Source organism: Dromiciops gliroides, chromosome 3 (genome assembly GCF_019393635.1).
Source record: "Dromiciops gliroides isolate mDroGli1 chromosome 3, mDroGli1.pri, whole genome shotgun sequence".
NCBI classification, from domain to species: Eukaryota; Metazoa; Chordata; class Mammalia; order Microbiotheria; family Microbiotheriidae; genus Dromiciops; species Dromiciops gliroides.
The window spans coordinates 326,757,219-326,773,104 of NC_057863.1; positions in this window are offsets into that span (position 1 = coordinate 326,757,219).

Sequence of the window (15,886 nt, forward strand, 5' to 3'; positions counted from 1 at the left end):
TCAAATTGCTTGCCTTTTCAAGGAAAGGCAGGGATAGGAGAGATGGAGGGAATTTGGAACTCAGATTTTTTAAAAATAATCATTAAAAAGTCTTACATGTAATTGGGAAATACCTAACAAAATAAAAATAGTTTTAAAAACTATAGAGAGGCTTGGTAAACTTACAATAGCCTGTGATTCTCTGGCCTTACTTCTGTCCCCAGGAAATAAGATGTATATGTAACAATATTTATATAGAGATATAAATAGAATAGCTATATTCTATTTATAGTATATAGAAACAAATAGAAATAAAGTTTTAGTAATAGAGATGGAAGTGTTAGGGATAGAACTATGATAGCCATTGTCATGTATGTGATAGAGAGAGGCAAAAGAATCAGGAAAGAATCATCTGAGGTCTGACACTTGCTGGATAGATGAACCTGAGCAAATCATTTAACCTTTCAGTAACCAGGCAACTCTCTCAGACTATAAGCTGGAGAACAGTTGCTCATCCTCATGGATTCAGTACCAGGAGTACCATACTCTAGTGAAATCACAGCTCCAGACCAAATGCCAAGTCAACAAGCCCTATATTAATTATTTATAATGTTTTAGGCATCATGCTAAGCATTGGGGAATAACAAAAGGAAAAAAATAGTCTCTGACCCCGAAAATGGTACAAAACTAATAAGGGAGACAACATGCAAACAAAATAATTTGGAGATCATCTCAGAGAGAAGGCACCAGCAATAAACAGCCATGGATAAAAGTTTCTTTCGGAAAGTAGAATTAAAGTGGAGACTTGAAGGAAGCCGGGAGGCAGAAATTAAGAGGGAGAACATTCTAGGCACGGTAGAGAGAAACTAAAAATGGTGGGAATTTTAGAGAAAGTGGGTTGAGAAGATTGAGTGACTGTGGATCACAGAGTAGATGATGGAGACAAAGGCCTCAAAGAAGACAGAAAAGTTAGGTGGTGGGCAAGTTATAAAGGGCTTTAAATGACAAATGGAGGATTTTCTCCTGGAAGTAAAAAGGAGCCCCTGGAATTTACTGAAGAAGGAGTGATATGGTCAGACCTCCCCTTAATGAAAATCATTTTGCAGAGTGGAGGATGGACAAGAATGAGGAGAGACTTAAGGCAAGGAAACCAACCAACAAGCTACTGCAATAGTCTAGGAATTAAGTGATGAGTGCCTGCACAGGGGTGGTGGCAATGTTAGAGAAGAGAAGGAAACATATACAAAAGATGTTGTAAAGGTAGAATTAGCAGGATGTGTGTGTGTGTGTGTGTGTGTGTGTGTGTGTGTGTATGTATGTGAGAGAGAGAGAGAGGCAGAGAGACAGAGAGACAGAGACAGAAAGACACAGAGAGCGACAGAGACAGACAGAGAGAGACAGAGAGTTATATCATGATTTTCATTAACCTCACTGAAATGTAACATCTCTTCTTTGAGATCTGCATAGGCTTCCAAAAAGGTCCATAGCTCACAGCAAAAAAAAAAAAAAAAAAGTTAAGAAGCCCTGTCTTACAGATTTGCTTGGATGCACTGAATGGTTAAGTGACTTTCCCAGAGTCACATGCCTAGTATACGCCAGAGACAAGACTAGAGTGTGCATCTCCCAACAAGGCCAGTGACTTTCCCTGGGTCACACAGTTACTAAGTGTCTGAGGCTGGATTTGAACTCGGGTGTTCCTGAATCCTGGTCCAGCATTTTACCCACTGTGCTACCCAGCTGCCTCGTAGTGAGCTAGTTTTATGATTCTGGGCAAGTCACTTAATCTTTGCTTCAGTTTCCTCAACTATAAAATGGAGATAATACAAGTATCTACTTCCCATTCAGAAAGGATAATGATGTAAAAATATTAGTCATTAATAAAAGATTTAAGAATATGAAAGAGGGAGGAAGGAAGCATATAATGTACTAAATTTGCTTTGCTAGATAATTTATGTCAAAGTGTGCACATGTGTGAGTGTAAGTGTATATATCCCATGTATGCAACATGTTAACTGATTTGTACCCATATTTGTTCTTCAGGCTCATAGAAGAAGGCTACTATTTATTAGCTTGTCATGGAGAACTTGGTTTTCTGGCAAATCTAGGATGCACTGATCTTTTTTTTGGGGGGGGGGCGGCGAAAAGGAGGGTTAAGTAACTTGCCCAGAATCACACAGCTAGTAAGTGTCAAGTGTCTGAGGTCGGATTTGAACTCAGGTCCTTCTGAATCCAGGGCCAGTGCTTTATTCACTGCGCAGCCTGGCTGCCCCCAGGATGCTCTGATCTTAACTCATTGGATTTGGATTCAGGAATCAAAACCCATTCAGATCCTTCTTAGCTGTGTGATCAGCTTACTTCTCAGCCTCACTTTCCCTTTCTTTAAAATGATGATAAAAGCACCTCTCTGTCAGGGTCATTAGGAGGAACAAAGGAGGCAATGTACATAAAATGTTGTGGCAGTAATAAAAGTGATGTGGCCATTAAATTGAACTCCCCCCACCCCAGGTTTCTAGTGCCTAAGATTAAGTAAGCTTGATAAGTTTGTCACATTAATTTTTTCTATTAATTGATTTAGGTAGTGCCACAGAAATGCTTAAATAAGTCCTCTGTTCTATAGGTACAGAGACTGTGCCTCCTGTGTTTTTGAAGTTCTAAATAGTTAGGCATTTTAGAAGATAAAGGTAAAGCAGGTAGCATAGTAAACATTTAAAAGAGCAATATATGGACATATTTATATAAATCTATATATGCACATACATAATTTTAAGAGTCTAAAAAGGTCCCTCAATCATCTCATTCCATTTTAATGATTTGGAAAATGATGCCCAAAGAAAATAAATGATTTGAATATGGAATAAAAAACCAACCATGCTCTGATAAAAATCTCAGTCCCTTTTACATTGAACACCTTAAATATGTCCCGTTTAGATATCACTGAGCTCATAAATAAGGCTAATAGCAGTATAGGCACTCTTTAAAATAAACCTTATAGGGTCCATCTGTCTTGATGTTTTAGGAGATAAACTGTAAGGTCAGAGAGAAAATTAACCCTTGGATATAGTATCACAACTGCCACCAATGTTCTCCTCTGACAGCCCATGGTGGCCAGGAGATGATTATGAATTTTCAAAGGTACTGGCAACAGAGTGCAAGCTATGTCAGGCTTTCCTGAGCTGGAAAGGTTTGAAGCAGGAGCTTGGTGTTGGACTGTTTTCTTTGTGCTTTCTCTGGTGACAGGCCAGGTTAAATCAAGAGAGGCTCACCACCAGAAAGTGGTCATCAATTAACTAATGCGTTTGGGGGCTCTAGAAACTTACAGAGATGGGTTATAAAGGCACAGGTAAGCTAAAATCTGTGTCAAGGATGTGTCCCGACTGAGGACTGAATTATTGAAGTGTATTTGTGTCTTGTACTCTTAGGATTTTACAGGATTTTTTCATTAGTATTCTGCATTATTTGTAGGTCCCAATCATTTTGGCTTTACCTAAACGCACTAATTTCTGATGAAGATTTCCATATGCATGTATTAGATTGAACTGACAGACTTCCCTGTGAACTGTAAATTTCCAGTTGTAACTAACACTCTTTTTTTCATAACACACATAGACACACACACACACACACACACACAGTGACTGGAACTCAACTATAAACATTTTATTGCCTGAGAAATTCAAAGGCACTGGGACATGCAGTATTTAGAGTGGAGACAGAGAGGAAAAGAGAGACAGAGACAGAAACAAAGATAGCGATAGAGAGACAGAGACAGAGAGAACTAGAGATAGAGACAGACAGACAGACAGAGAGGTTCCTAAATTCTCCAAAATCTGGGGTTGTTTAAAACAACAACTCATCTTTTTTTCATATCGTCATCTAGCAATGGAAATAGGGCTGAATGTAGAGTCAAAGACACTGGGTTTGGATCCTGACTATGCTACTTACTGCCTGTATTAGGCAAACCTTTGAATTTCAATTTCTTCATCTTTCTAATGAAGGAATTGGACCAAATGATCTTCAAAGTTTCTTCTGGTTTAGCTCATCTCCTAAAACAATCTGCAAGATTCAATAGGATAGGAACAGAACCTAAAATTTCACTAGTACAGTAAGGAAATTCTCTATACCAATGCAGGTCATCACCTTCTTTGCAATTTCTAGTCTTAGAGAGTTCTCTCTCTTCGACTGACAGTCTTGAGTGATTTGCCTAAGTCCAACATGTGTCAGAGGTGCAAATTGAGCCCAGATCTTGGTTTGGAGGCCAACTCTCTATCTACTACACCACTGCACCAGGAATTCACAAAGCAGCCAGTAAGAGGGCCAACTCACTTTCATAAAGGCTTAAATCTGGACAGTAACACTAAGGTATCAGCCTACCTTTGCAAACTCGAATAAAACCCTAGATTCCATTTCACCGAATACAATTTGAATTTTGCAAGCTTTAGATTGCTATGTGAGAACTGCCAGAGGAGAGAACACAGCCTGACCCAGTTCTCAACCCTGCCACTGCCCTCTGAAGTCCCTAGTTCCTTCATTGCTTCTGCAGCTCCCTTGGAAATGCTGTAGTCTGTAACCTTTCTACCCTGTCTCCTCCACTTCGGGCCCCCTGGCTGCCTATGGAAAATAAGATGAATGATTCTCATTCTCACTGCTGCACTGCCCACTGTCAACATTGTCTGCTAGTCTTGCTACAGCCCAGAGTTGCAAGAGCCCTCTGGCTCACCTGGGGCTTTAAATGGCTGATTGACAGGATGTACCACAGATGATGTAAAGAAGCCCTATTGGATGTTTGTTTCTTAGGGGTGAGATGCAATGTAGCAAGATGGGGGATACTTTCACTGAAACAAACAGTTGGCATTTATTCCGGGTGGTTAGACACAGTGAAACAAGTGGGCTGATGCCAACGTTGGAGTGTACAGAGGACAGTGAGCTGATTGAAACTTACAAGAGAATAGCACACATGTAGCTAGCAGAGAGGAAGCAACAGCAACAGGCCCATTAATAGAGGCAGCAGCGTGGAAGGGACTAGAAAAAAGGTTCTTTGGGGCCTGATTTTGTTAATGGCTTCCCTTAAGGGATAGGCAGCCTCAAAGAAAGGAAACAAAAATATTAAAGTGATTAAGGTTGAGTCTTTGTATATAGAATATTTGGGGACAATAGGGTAAACCTAACAGAATGGGCCACCTGGGAAGTCATGCATGAATAACATGAAGAGAATGGGGCTTTGCCCTAGGTTACTCATATCTGAAGGGTTTGGGGGGGCTGTGAGGGGAGGGGGAACTAGTCCTAAGGTACATTTCCTTTCTACCTGAATTTTTGTACAATTCAATCATTGTACAGTGTATCTATCAACCTTCAGGCCAACTTCCTCCCCCATGTTCCATTGCCTTCTTGCCTCTTTGTTAGAAAATATTTTCCCTTCCTCATAATGGAGTAAGGGTAGAATGGTCTATCTTAACAAACACAACTGTATCTATAAGTAAGGCACTGAACTTTGAGTCAGAGTGCCTAAGTGCGACTCTTGTTCCAGACATTTTCTAGCTGTAGGATACTGGAAAAGTCTCTTTACCTATCAGTGCCTCAGTTTCCTTATTTGTAAAACGAAGGAAATGAAGGTCTTGCTGGTTCTCTTCCAGCTGTAAATTTATGATCCTATGATCCCAAGATCCACCTGCTTTTACTCAGGGTGAAAACATTCTCGAGTTAGATGTCTGCTCAAAAAGAAGAAATCTTACAAGGCACAGAGGAGGTGACCGAGGATGACAAATAGGAGAGGAGAGAGGAGAGCAAGGGAGAGAAAGGGAAAGAGACAGACAGGGACAGAGACAGATAAAGAGATAAAGACAGAAAGACTGAGAAAGAGAGACCACTGATGTAGTGATGGCCATAACATTTTCTTCTGGTAATGTATATTTCTTCCAAACTAGTAAAACGAACTGATAAAATATTTTATTTTTATTTTTATTTTTTTTGGTGGGACAATGAGCATTAAGTGACTTGCCCAGGGTCACACAGGTAGTGTCAAGTGTCTGAGGCCAGATTTGAAGTCAGGTTATCCTGAATCCAGGGCCAGTGCTTTATCCACTGTGCCACCTACTTGCCCCCCTGATAAAGTCTTTTAAACAGAAAACTATCAAGGCAGAAGAGGAGAGGCAAAAGGGAGAAATACTCCCAAGTCCACTTGAAAATAAATTCAAGACTAGCCCCAAGAAAGATTTCCAGTAGGCACCTTCACAAACAAAGGGCACATTTCAATAATCCCTGTACAATTTCTAAAAGCACTTCATTCAGATTATAAAGAATTTTCAGTCCCTTTAGATAGACTTTATAATAACTGAACCTGAACATCTGTCTATCTTCTATTCATGAATTATACACAGGAAAACTAATGACACCCAGCATAGCACTCTGTTGCAATCTCAGAATTTCAAATCTTAAAAACAGCCCTTGGCCCAAGAAATGTTGGTCCCTTGATATCAAGGATATGAAGAGCAAGTGGAACTGGCTCTATTCCCTTTCCTGCCCCTCTCTTTACCCCTACCCCAATGAGAAAGACATTGAACTTAAATTCCTCTGTAGACCTGGGAATCAAAGATGATCATCAATCACCCTTCTCTCCACCTGCCTGTCAGTGCCCCTATACTTTCTGCCCCATTTGACTTTTTTCTCTCTGCTTCTCTTCCCATTCAGCCTCAGTCCTCAGTGATTTGTTGCTATGTCTTGCAACAGGCCAACTTCTTGCTGTTGTTATTGTTATTATTTCCTCTTCAGTCTCTTCTCTCTCCTTCTCTCTGAAGTACAACTTATGTGCACATACAAATACACACAGCTGTCCTCACTTCTCACTGACACTCTCAGGAACGGACACTTCCAACATTTAGCACAGCATGCTGTAATGTTGATGTGAAAATGAGAAGCCCTTCACCTGCAATGCTAATTAATCGTAAACAAGCTCTTTCCAAGAGGAGTTCTGGCACTAAAACTAGGAAGGGAGGTAGCGGGAAGGCAAGCCGTAGCCTACTGCAGCCACTAGGTGGCAGTGTTCACCCACTCATTGACAGGCACCTATCAAAGACAGTCGTTCATTTAATCTGGTACAAGAGCAGTGTTGAGGGAGTGCGGAACTGATACGAATTGGCTGAAACGAGAAACCCAAGCGTCCGGCAAAGGGGACTGAAATAAGGGACATAGTGGGAGCGGTGGAAATAAAAAGGAACATGGAGTTAGAAGGCCTTGTCCAACTCCCTGTTTTGTTTGTTATTCCCTTTGTTTCCGTGGGAAAGTCATGTTGACTTGTCTGAGCCTCGGACCAAGTTATCTGTGAGACTCCTCGCTGCTGCAGGTCTTATGAAACGTCACCGTATCCTAGACTGAGAACTGTACGGGATCTTAAAGCTCCTTGAGTCCGACACGCACATTTTACAGATGCCTACATTGAGCAAGGGAGAGTTTAAGAGACTTGCCCAGCATCACTGCCAGGGTGGTAGGATTTGAACCCAGGCATTCCTCCCTCCACATCCAGTGTCCCATGGACTATGACATGCTGTCACTCAAAGATGGTAACTCCATCCATGAAGGAGTTCACATATAGTGGGGAGAGAAGAGGGGGAGGAAGGGGAGGTTGCGGCAGATTCGGCAGAGGTATTCCTTTCTTTCAAGAATTGTTTCAGGGCAGCTAGGTGGCGCAGTGGATAAAGCACCGGCCCTGTATTCAGAAGGACATGAGTTCAAATTCTGTTTCAGATACTTGACACTTACTAGCTGTGTGATCCTGGGCAAGTCACTTAACCCTCATTGACCCCCCTCCCCCCAAAAGAAAAAAAATAAACAGAAAGTCATAGAACATAATTTCAATATGGAAAGCATTAACAAGGGGGAGGGGAGATAGAAAAAAAGCATTTTGTAGGAGGTCTTCCCCTACCCCTCAACTATGCTATAAAGGAAGAGAGATAGGAATGCTAAAGGTGGTAGAAAGGAAGCACATTTCAGACAAGCCAGGATTATGCATACAAAGGTAGAAGAAAATGGAATATCCAATATTGGGAAGAGCTAGCAGGTAATGCTCATTAGAGAGTACAGGAAGCAGAATAATATGAAAAACAGGAGAGGAAAGGTAAATGGGAGCTTTTAATTCTTCATCTTAGTTCTGTATCCCTGAGACTTCATAGCAATACTACCATGCTACTGTAAGATATCAACACACAATGAAACCACATGGGACTGTTTGGAGATATTTTGATGGACTTTTAAATTTTTTATGGTATTATATTATTAGCTTAATACAAAAAAAATAATTATGATTCTGGAAAAGATGGAGTCACGGAACAAACTTGATTTTATAATCTTACTGTCCAAGCTTCCAAAAAGGAGGCAAAGAATAGTAGAAAAAAATGTTGAATGTGCAATCAGAGGATCTGGATTCAAATTTGAAGCTCTACTTACTACTTGTGTAATCCTTGGGTAAGTCACTTAACTTTTGTTTAGAGATTGAACAAGATGACCCCTAGCATCTCCTCTAGTTTGAAATGTATGATTCCATAATTCTTTGTATTTCCAACTATTTCTCCATTAGCCAATGTCATCGCAGTGCATCACTGTATTGTTTGAACACAATGAATAATTAATCTGTTTGCATTGTAACATGGTAAAAGGAAGATGTGATATATGTAGTATAGCACAAATAACACTAGACAGAATTGGAGGATCTGAGTTGGAGTCCTGCCATCTTAGCAAGTCCTTTAAACTCTCCGCCTCAGTTTCCTGACCAGACCATAGGAATGTTGAGATCCAATCTAATGGAAATATGCAATACAAGTCTGAATAATGCAACCATTTCATGGGATTCATTTTTCACACTAATCAGGAACTTACTGTAGTTCTCTTCCTCTCCATTTCTGAATCCTTTATGTACAACTATTGTCCTCTTCTAGACCAAACTATTGAATGTTACCCAGATTCTCCTGAAAATAGATTTGCTTATGATATTCATGAATGAGACACTGAAATTAGTGTCCTACAATCACCTAGAACTTTTAAAGACTGTATACAGCCTGCTATCAAATTGTATTATTTGCCAGTAAGCACCAAAGGGATTGCCTGGCTACAAATGCCAATTGGTGAACCATTGGCTATCTAATTGCATAGTACATACATCAACTTTGATTATATATTCTGATACTGACTTACATGATTTTCATAGAAATATATTCAACTTAATCAATTTACTTTAATGCTTCAATCAATTATCTATTTCTGCTCTATATGCAGTCCTTAGCACAATGCTTCACACATAGTAGGCACTTAATAAATGACTGATGGATGGACAGCTGAATTTTCATATGAACGTGTTTGCTGCTGGTAGCTTTTCCAGGAACAAGAAAGAAACTTATCACTCAGGAGTCATCTGTCCTTCTATTGTGATCTAGAGCCATAACAAACTGAAACTCTGTTTTGGGCAAAGTCACCTGGGAGAAAAGTGTTACCAAGGCATAAAAGAGAATCCTATCACCTGTGCAGTTGATACAGGGAGGAGTAGGAACCCTGGGAAAGAGCATTTGAAGCAAATGTGAAGTGACAGTGGTTGCATAGAGAAGGAAGCATGGCCTTCTATCAGCAGCCTGGACAAATCTCCTTTCACCCCATGCTTGTTACAACTCTGTTATGATGTAACATGGTAAATGATGCAGTACAAAGTCCTGTGCTTATTATCAGGAGATGAATCTGGGTTCTAACTTCTGTAAAGCAAAGCCAGTGTTTTGTTGTGGTTTCAGTAAGTACAGAGGCATCATGAAGTAGTGGACAGAGGGCTGGTCAAGAGGACCTCCATCACAGGTCATGCCTCTGACATATAGGGCAAGCACACAAATTCTCAGTACTCTAGGCAATTCTCAAAGATCATAAGTTTCCACACTTAGGATTTCCCTAAAATGGGGATTCACATGTGTGTTCCCTAGTGCTCTCAGTAAGTTTAAATATCAGATAAAATTGAAGAGTGAAGTTATTAACTTCAAACTAATGCAATACCTTAATATTCCAGAGATCCGTATTGAAAATGCCAAAGTGTCTATCCTAGAGCTACTTACTTCAAGATAGAATATGGTACCTTATATGTTTCAAAAGCATTATGGTTTTCTTTCTTCTTTGAAAAGAGAGGCTCTTTCTTCAGTGGAAACAGTAGTTAGCTTTTGAATATATTCCAATTCAAGATGTGCTTCCAAAGGAAGTATATCAGCAGAAAGAGTAGAAAGGGAGATGGCCGGGTGGGGGTGGAGAAATATAAGTATGCAACTGATGACTGGATAGAAGCCAGATTACAATTCTGAGAGTTTGCATAAGCAAAAAGAACCTGCAGGTAGGGAGAAAAATGCTGCAATAGCCTGAGAGGAGGGGAGGGGAATGACTTCATTAGCATTAAGTGCCAGTCCTTCAGCATGATTGATACCCTTAATAGGAAAAGGAAAATCTGGGCTAAAGGGATTCCCTCTAATGAGGAAAGAGTTGTATCTAGAATTAGTGTTGATTTAAGCAAAAATCAACAGACTTCTGTTATTGGACCAGGAAGAAAGGAAATTATCCTTTTGAAAGCAGTTCAGATTTAAGCTTCTGCGGAAGTTGTCTGAAATCCCTAAGTGTTGGCTCACCACAGATATCAGATTAGTATCATGTGCCATGTAGCTAAGTAGAGGGAAGGGAAATGTGGCATTTCCCCTTTGTAGAAGTTCATCTTCCTTTCAGCCATTGAGGTTTACTACCTATGTGACCTTGACCAAGTCACATTGACTCCCTGGGCCTCAATTTCTTCATCTGTAAAATGAGGGAGTTAGAACAGAGGTCTTTTCAGACTCTAATTTAATTATCCTGTGATCCTTTGGGTTTTGTTTGTTTTTGTTGTTTTGTTTTGGCAGGACAATGAGGGTTAATTGACTTGCCCAGGGTCACACAGCTAGTAAGTGTCAAGTGTCTGAGGCCACATTTGAACTCAGGTCCTCCTGAATCCCTAGTTGGTGCTTTATGCACTGTACCACCCAGCTGCCCCTGATCCTTTGGGTTTTACATGCCCATCCTCCCTCCTAAATATAAAATTAGCTTTCTACATATACAAGATTACTTTAGGAAACAGATATTTTCCTTTCCCAGGGATTCTCAGCACAACCCATTATCTATTCCTTCCACTTTTCAGCAATGGCTGCAGAGAGAATCTGGTTGTCTTCTCCCAGTTGGTCCTATTGCTGGCTGCAATCTTCTAACCCTGTTAGCTGTCACCACCTGCCTCTCACCACTGTGGAGAAAAATTGTCATGATCAGCCTTGGGCAAGCTACAAGCAGAAGGAGGAGGGTTCACTACACTGCCCTGCACCTACAATCCATGTGCCACCTGAAAAGCAGAGGAAAGCAAAACTGTATCGACTCAAAAAGGCTCCCATGCTGACTTCTGAATGCCTAGACCTTTAGACACACTAGGTTCTATGATAAGCAATGCAAATCAAAATCTCACACACACACACACACACACACACACACACACACAGCTCTATGAATTCCACAAAGATTGTTTGCGTTCTACATGGAAGGGTAATTAGAGGAATAAAGGGAAAATGGAAAGTTCTCTGCTGTGGGAAGGGCTCATAGCCCTGTACATATACCATTGCTGTTCCTAGGGAGTGAGCTGATGGCCCGCAGCTTGCATTGTAAACAATTATTACAGAGCCTTCCCTTATTTTCCCTCAACCCTGGCGTGGTGCTCGCAGAGAGCACCTTCATTAAATGCCAAAGGCTTAAAGCTAATAAATCTTATTCCCCATCCCTGGTGAAAGGCCTCTGTTTATTTTTCCAATAGTCCAGCTTTTGTAATAACACCAGATTGGGAGATACTGGGTGAGAGGGAGGAGAAACCAAATGAGAGGGAGAAAGGTCACGAATTTTTTAAACTATGTGGGCTTTTTTTTTTTATATTATTGTTATTTTTGAAGTGTGTTTAGCACTGAGACAAATTGTACATTTACCGCGAGTCACCGGGACCTAACGAGCTCCTAATGTGCCCCATACTTCAAGGTTTTTCAGAACAGGCCAGTAACTTAGCAACGGCAGCTAAACCTTGACGGGAATAATCAGTATTTGTGTTGCAGCTTCAGGCTTCCCCACTGTAGAGGGTTTTTTTTTTCCTTTCTTTTTTTCCCCCCTCTCTTTCTTTTTCTAAAGAATCCCACAACAAGGAAGAATGGCCATGGCTGGGAAGGGACCATGATTCTTCTTGCAGTTTCTGGATCACATAAGCCATGGCCATCAACCCTTGTGTCATGGTGAGAATCCGATCTTGAAAGAAGGGAACATTCAAGAAACAACAAAGGAGGGAAGAGAGGTGAGAGAGGCTGAATATCATTATTTACAGCAGGTTTTTCAGGGCAAAGTACTGACCTCCTCTGCCGCCCAAACCTCTCCAAAAATTATTTATTTTGAAGTCACAGAGGAAGACACCAATAGACAGAAGAGCTAGATGTTACAGATAAATGAGAGCAGAGGTGGAGAAACTTGAGAAGAAAGTTCAAAAAGCTGAACTATTTCTGCCTCTGTGGTTTGATCATGGGCAGCTCAACACAAGTCATCTCAAAAAGCAAATGCAAAAATGGTGTTGGAGGCAATGAGGATTCATGTAATTTGTTTGTCAAGACCTGGGCACTTAGATCATCTTTTCTCATCATTTAAATGATGCCTTTTAATTTTTTTTCTTGAATCATAGTTATTTCCTAATCTACTCTAGCCATAGACATCTTCAATATTATTTTTTTAATTAGTTAATCACAAAGAGAACAACAATCATCATATAGAAACTACCTCTTACAGCAACATTCTATACCTGTAGTATCCTCACTTCTCTATGGAAAGGAGAAATATCATTTCATACTCTGATCTTTAGAACCAAGATGTAATGTCTCTGATTTCAATTGCCTTTTAGTTGTTGTTTTTATTTCTATTTTTGCAGTGACTATGAATTCTCTTGGTCCTGGCTGTATTATTTTAGACAAGTCTTCCCAAGTTTGCCTGAATTCTTCACATTTGTTTACTTTAGTTCTTTGCATCCACACACAACCATTTGTTAAGCCCCTCCCCAATAAATAGCTTGTTTCCAGTTTTTGGCTACCAAGAGTAATGATGTTATGAATATTTTGCCATATTCGAGACCTTTTTCTCATCAATCATTCTAGGAATATCTAGGTTAAAGGGTAAAAACCATGAAGTAACTTGTCTCACAGAATTCCAAATTGTTTTCCTGACCAGTTGGACCAATTTACCTCTCCAGCAAGAGTGTTTGAACACTTAAATATTGACTTAAATCTAACATTGGGAATATAGGAAGGCCACTCAAGAGACGTGGAGAGGTCAACTTTTGGCAGTCATAAGCTTTGCAGCCTTTCAGTAGTACTTCTCTCTAGGCCAGATTTTCATATGAATGTGATCAGAGAAATATATGGCTGGGAAATAAAAAAGGATGGTCACAGAGTGAGTGTGATCAGTTACTGATGGATATCCTCTGGCCTCCAAAACTATCCACACAATATCATAGAAACTAGAGGATGTCACTAAGAACACAGGACCAACCCACTTGGGCAGTCTTAGAAGAGTCCACTGATAAGAAGCCCATAGGATTGGCAGGCATGGATAGGTTACAATATCTTTCTACCCTTGTCTATGGAATTACAGAACCATGAAAGCATCAAAGAAGCTGATGATGAAGATACAAAGAGGAAATACAGTTCTAGTTAATTTAGGAAAGACTCAAGCTACATAGAAAGGATAATATAAACTATGGAAAGCTTGACTTCCCCCCAATACTCTATTTTTTAAATGTCCTTGAAAACTGAAGCATGGACTCTAGATTAAGAGATGGTAGTAAAAACTCACTCCTAAACTGCCCTCTGTCTCTCTATCTATCTCTCTTTCTGTCTGTCTCTGTTTTTCTCCATCTCTGTCTTTGTCTCTCTCTTTCCAAATGTGTATGTGTGTAATTCCATTTCTTTTCACAGTTTGTGCTTTGAGAATATCCTCACAAAAGTAGATTGTGTAGCACTCAAGAAGGCTGGCCTGAGACTGTATTGTATTCATGATGACTTACTACGAAAAAGAGTAGAAGATGTAAGAATGGGCTTGGGTCTAAATTCCTGGGACCAGTCTCAAGAAATAACAGGGCTTACTTTGTATGTATTACAACAAGATTAATTGCCTAGTCTTGTGAAATGCCCATAGTTGATAAAACAGGCCTGCTATCCATCCATGTTAAAAACACCTTCTCAGGGTCATAGTATGGTATATTTCCCTTTGGAAATGAGATATTGTTTGGCTGGCCACACTCAATTCCCTTAGTACAGAAGGCTTCTGGAGGCCATTAATGAGGTTATTAGAGGTCAGCCTTGGAGTACAGTCCTGTCATTACTTAATCACCATACTTCAGTTTCCCATGCTTATGAAACAGGGGAAGTACAGAATTTCGACTTTCTACAGGTAGTATGACTTTGAATTAACGTTTGTGAAAATACTCTGAGTTTAAAAATTTTCCAAAATAAGAGGGGTTGAGGGTCATTAGTCAATCTCATTAATTAATTCACCTTTACTATATAAAAACCTGCATAGCAACATCCAATAGTAAATGGTGCCATGAAAGGATGCACCTAGGGACCGTAGGGAGATTTAATTATTTCTGCCAGCCGGTCAGCCTTTCCTGGGGGGTCAGGGAGAACAAGGGGCAGTGTTGACACAAATTACTCCCTGTATTTGCCCAGAAGCTGAGAAATTCATGGTCAGATTTCAAGCCAATACCTGGAGACAGGCAGTTGACTGCTACGTGCATCCGCCTCTATGTGAATACAGATGATATGTCTGTGGTTAGCTGGGGATAATAGGTTTCTCAGTTGTTTGTTTAAAGTTTTATACTGGATTTCCCAAGGTAATCCCCATTGGTTAGAACATGAAATGGTGCATACTCACTGAATCCCACTTCTGAAAGGCAGCTAAAATTGGGACAAGGGCAATCTGACATTCTTTTCTGTTTATCTGGCTCAGAAAAGAAAAAAAAATGTAAAGCCAATGTCATGCCCTAGAGTCCACAACACATTGCATAATATGCCATTCTGGTTTAATGATTGAACATTTTATCAGCCTTCTAGAAAACTGTCAAAGGAGAATGATTTCTGATCAGGGCTCCAAAATTTGCAACCAATTTGATTGACAATGCTCCTGGTAACAAGTCAGTTCTCCAAAGACAGCTCAGGGAAAGAAAGCCTTAGTTTATCTTACTCCTGCTGCTATTGTCACCATCAATAGATGTATAATTTTGAAGGAAGAAGGGAAGTTATAGCACAGTCTTTGTCAGGAAATGAGTTAATAGACACAATATGGAAGTGGTCAATGCTCCCTGGACCAAGTTACAAAAATGATACTTCTCAGAAAACTAGAGGAGAAAAAGTCCATGATGATATTAATTCTGACACACAAATATGAACTCAAAGAAGTAAGCAAGATGTATTTGCCCCATTCTGCCAAATTCTTTTATTTGTAATGGAATAGAGATAGGAATCCCATGAAACTTGCCTGAACCTCTAAATTAGTGCACCATGGGAACCTTCCCACTGACTATAGATAGGAAGTGATTTCCTAGAGAAAGGATTAATGCTTTTCCAATGGTTATGTAATTCAATAGACTTGGTGTTGCTATTATATGTTTAGCAGACTACAGGGCAAAACTGTCTTACATATTCAGAGTTGATCTCTTCATCAATCAAAGAGGATAAGTTCCCAGATCTTTTTGTCATTAGATATCCACCATGCTGATTATCTGCCTTCTCCTCCCTACCTAGTAAAATCCTCCAATCAATTTCAAGGCCCATCTCCTCCAAAAAGTCTTCCAGATTAACTGCAGAAA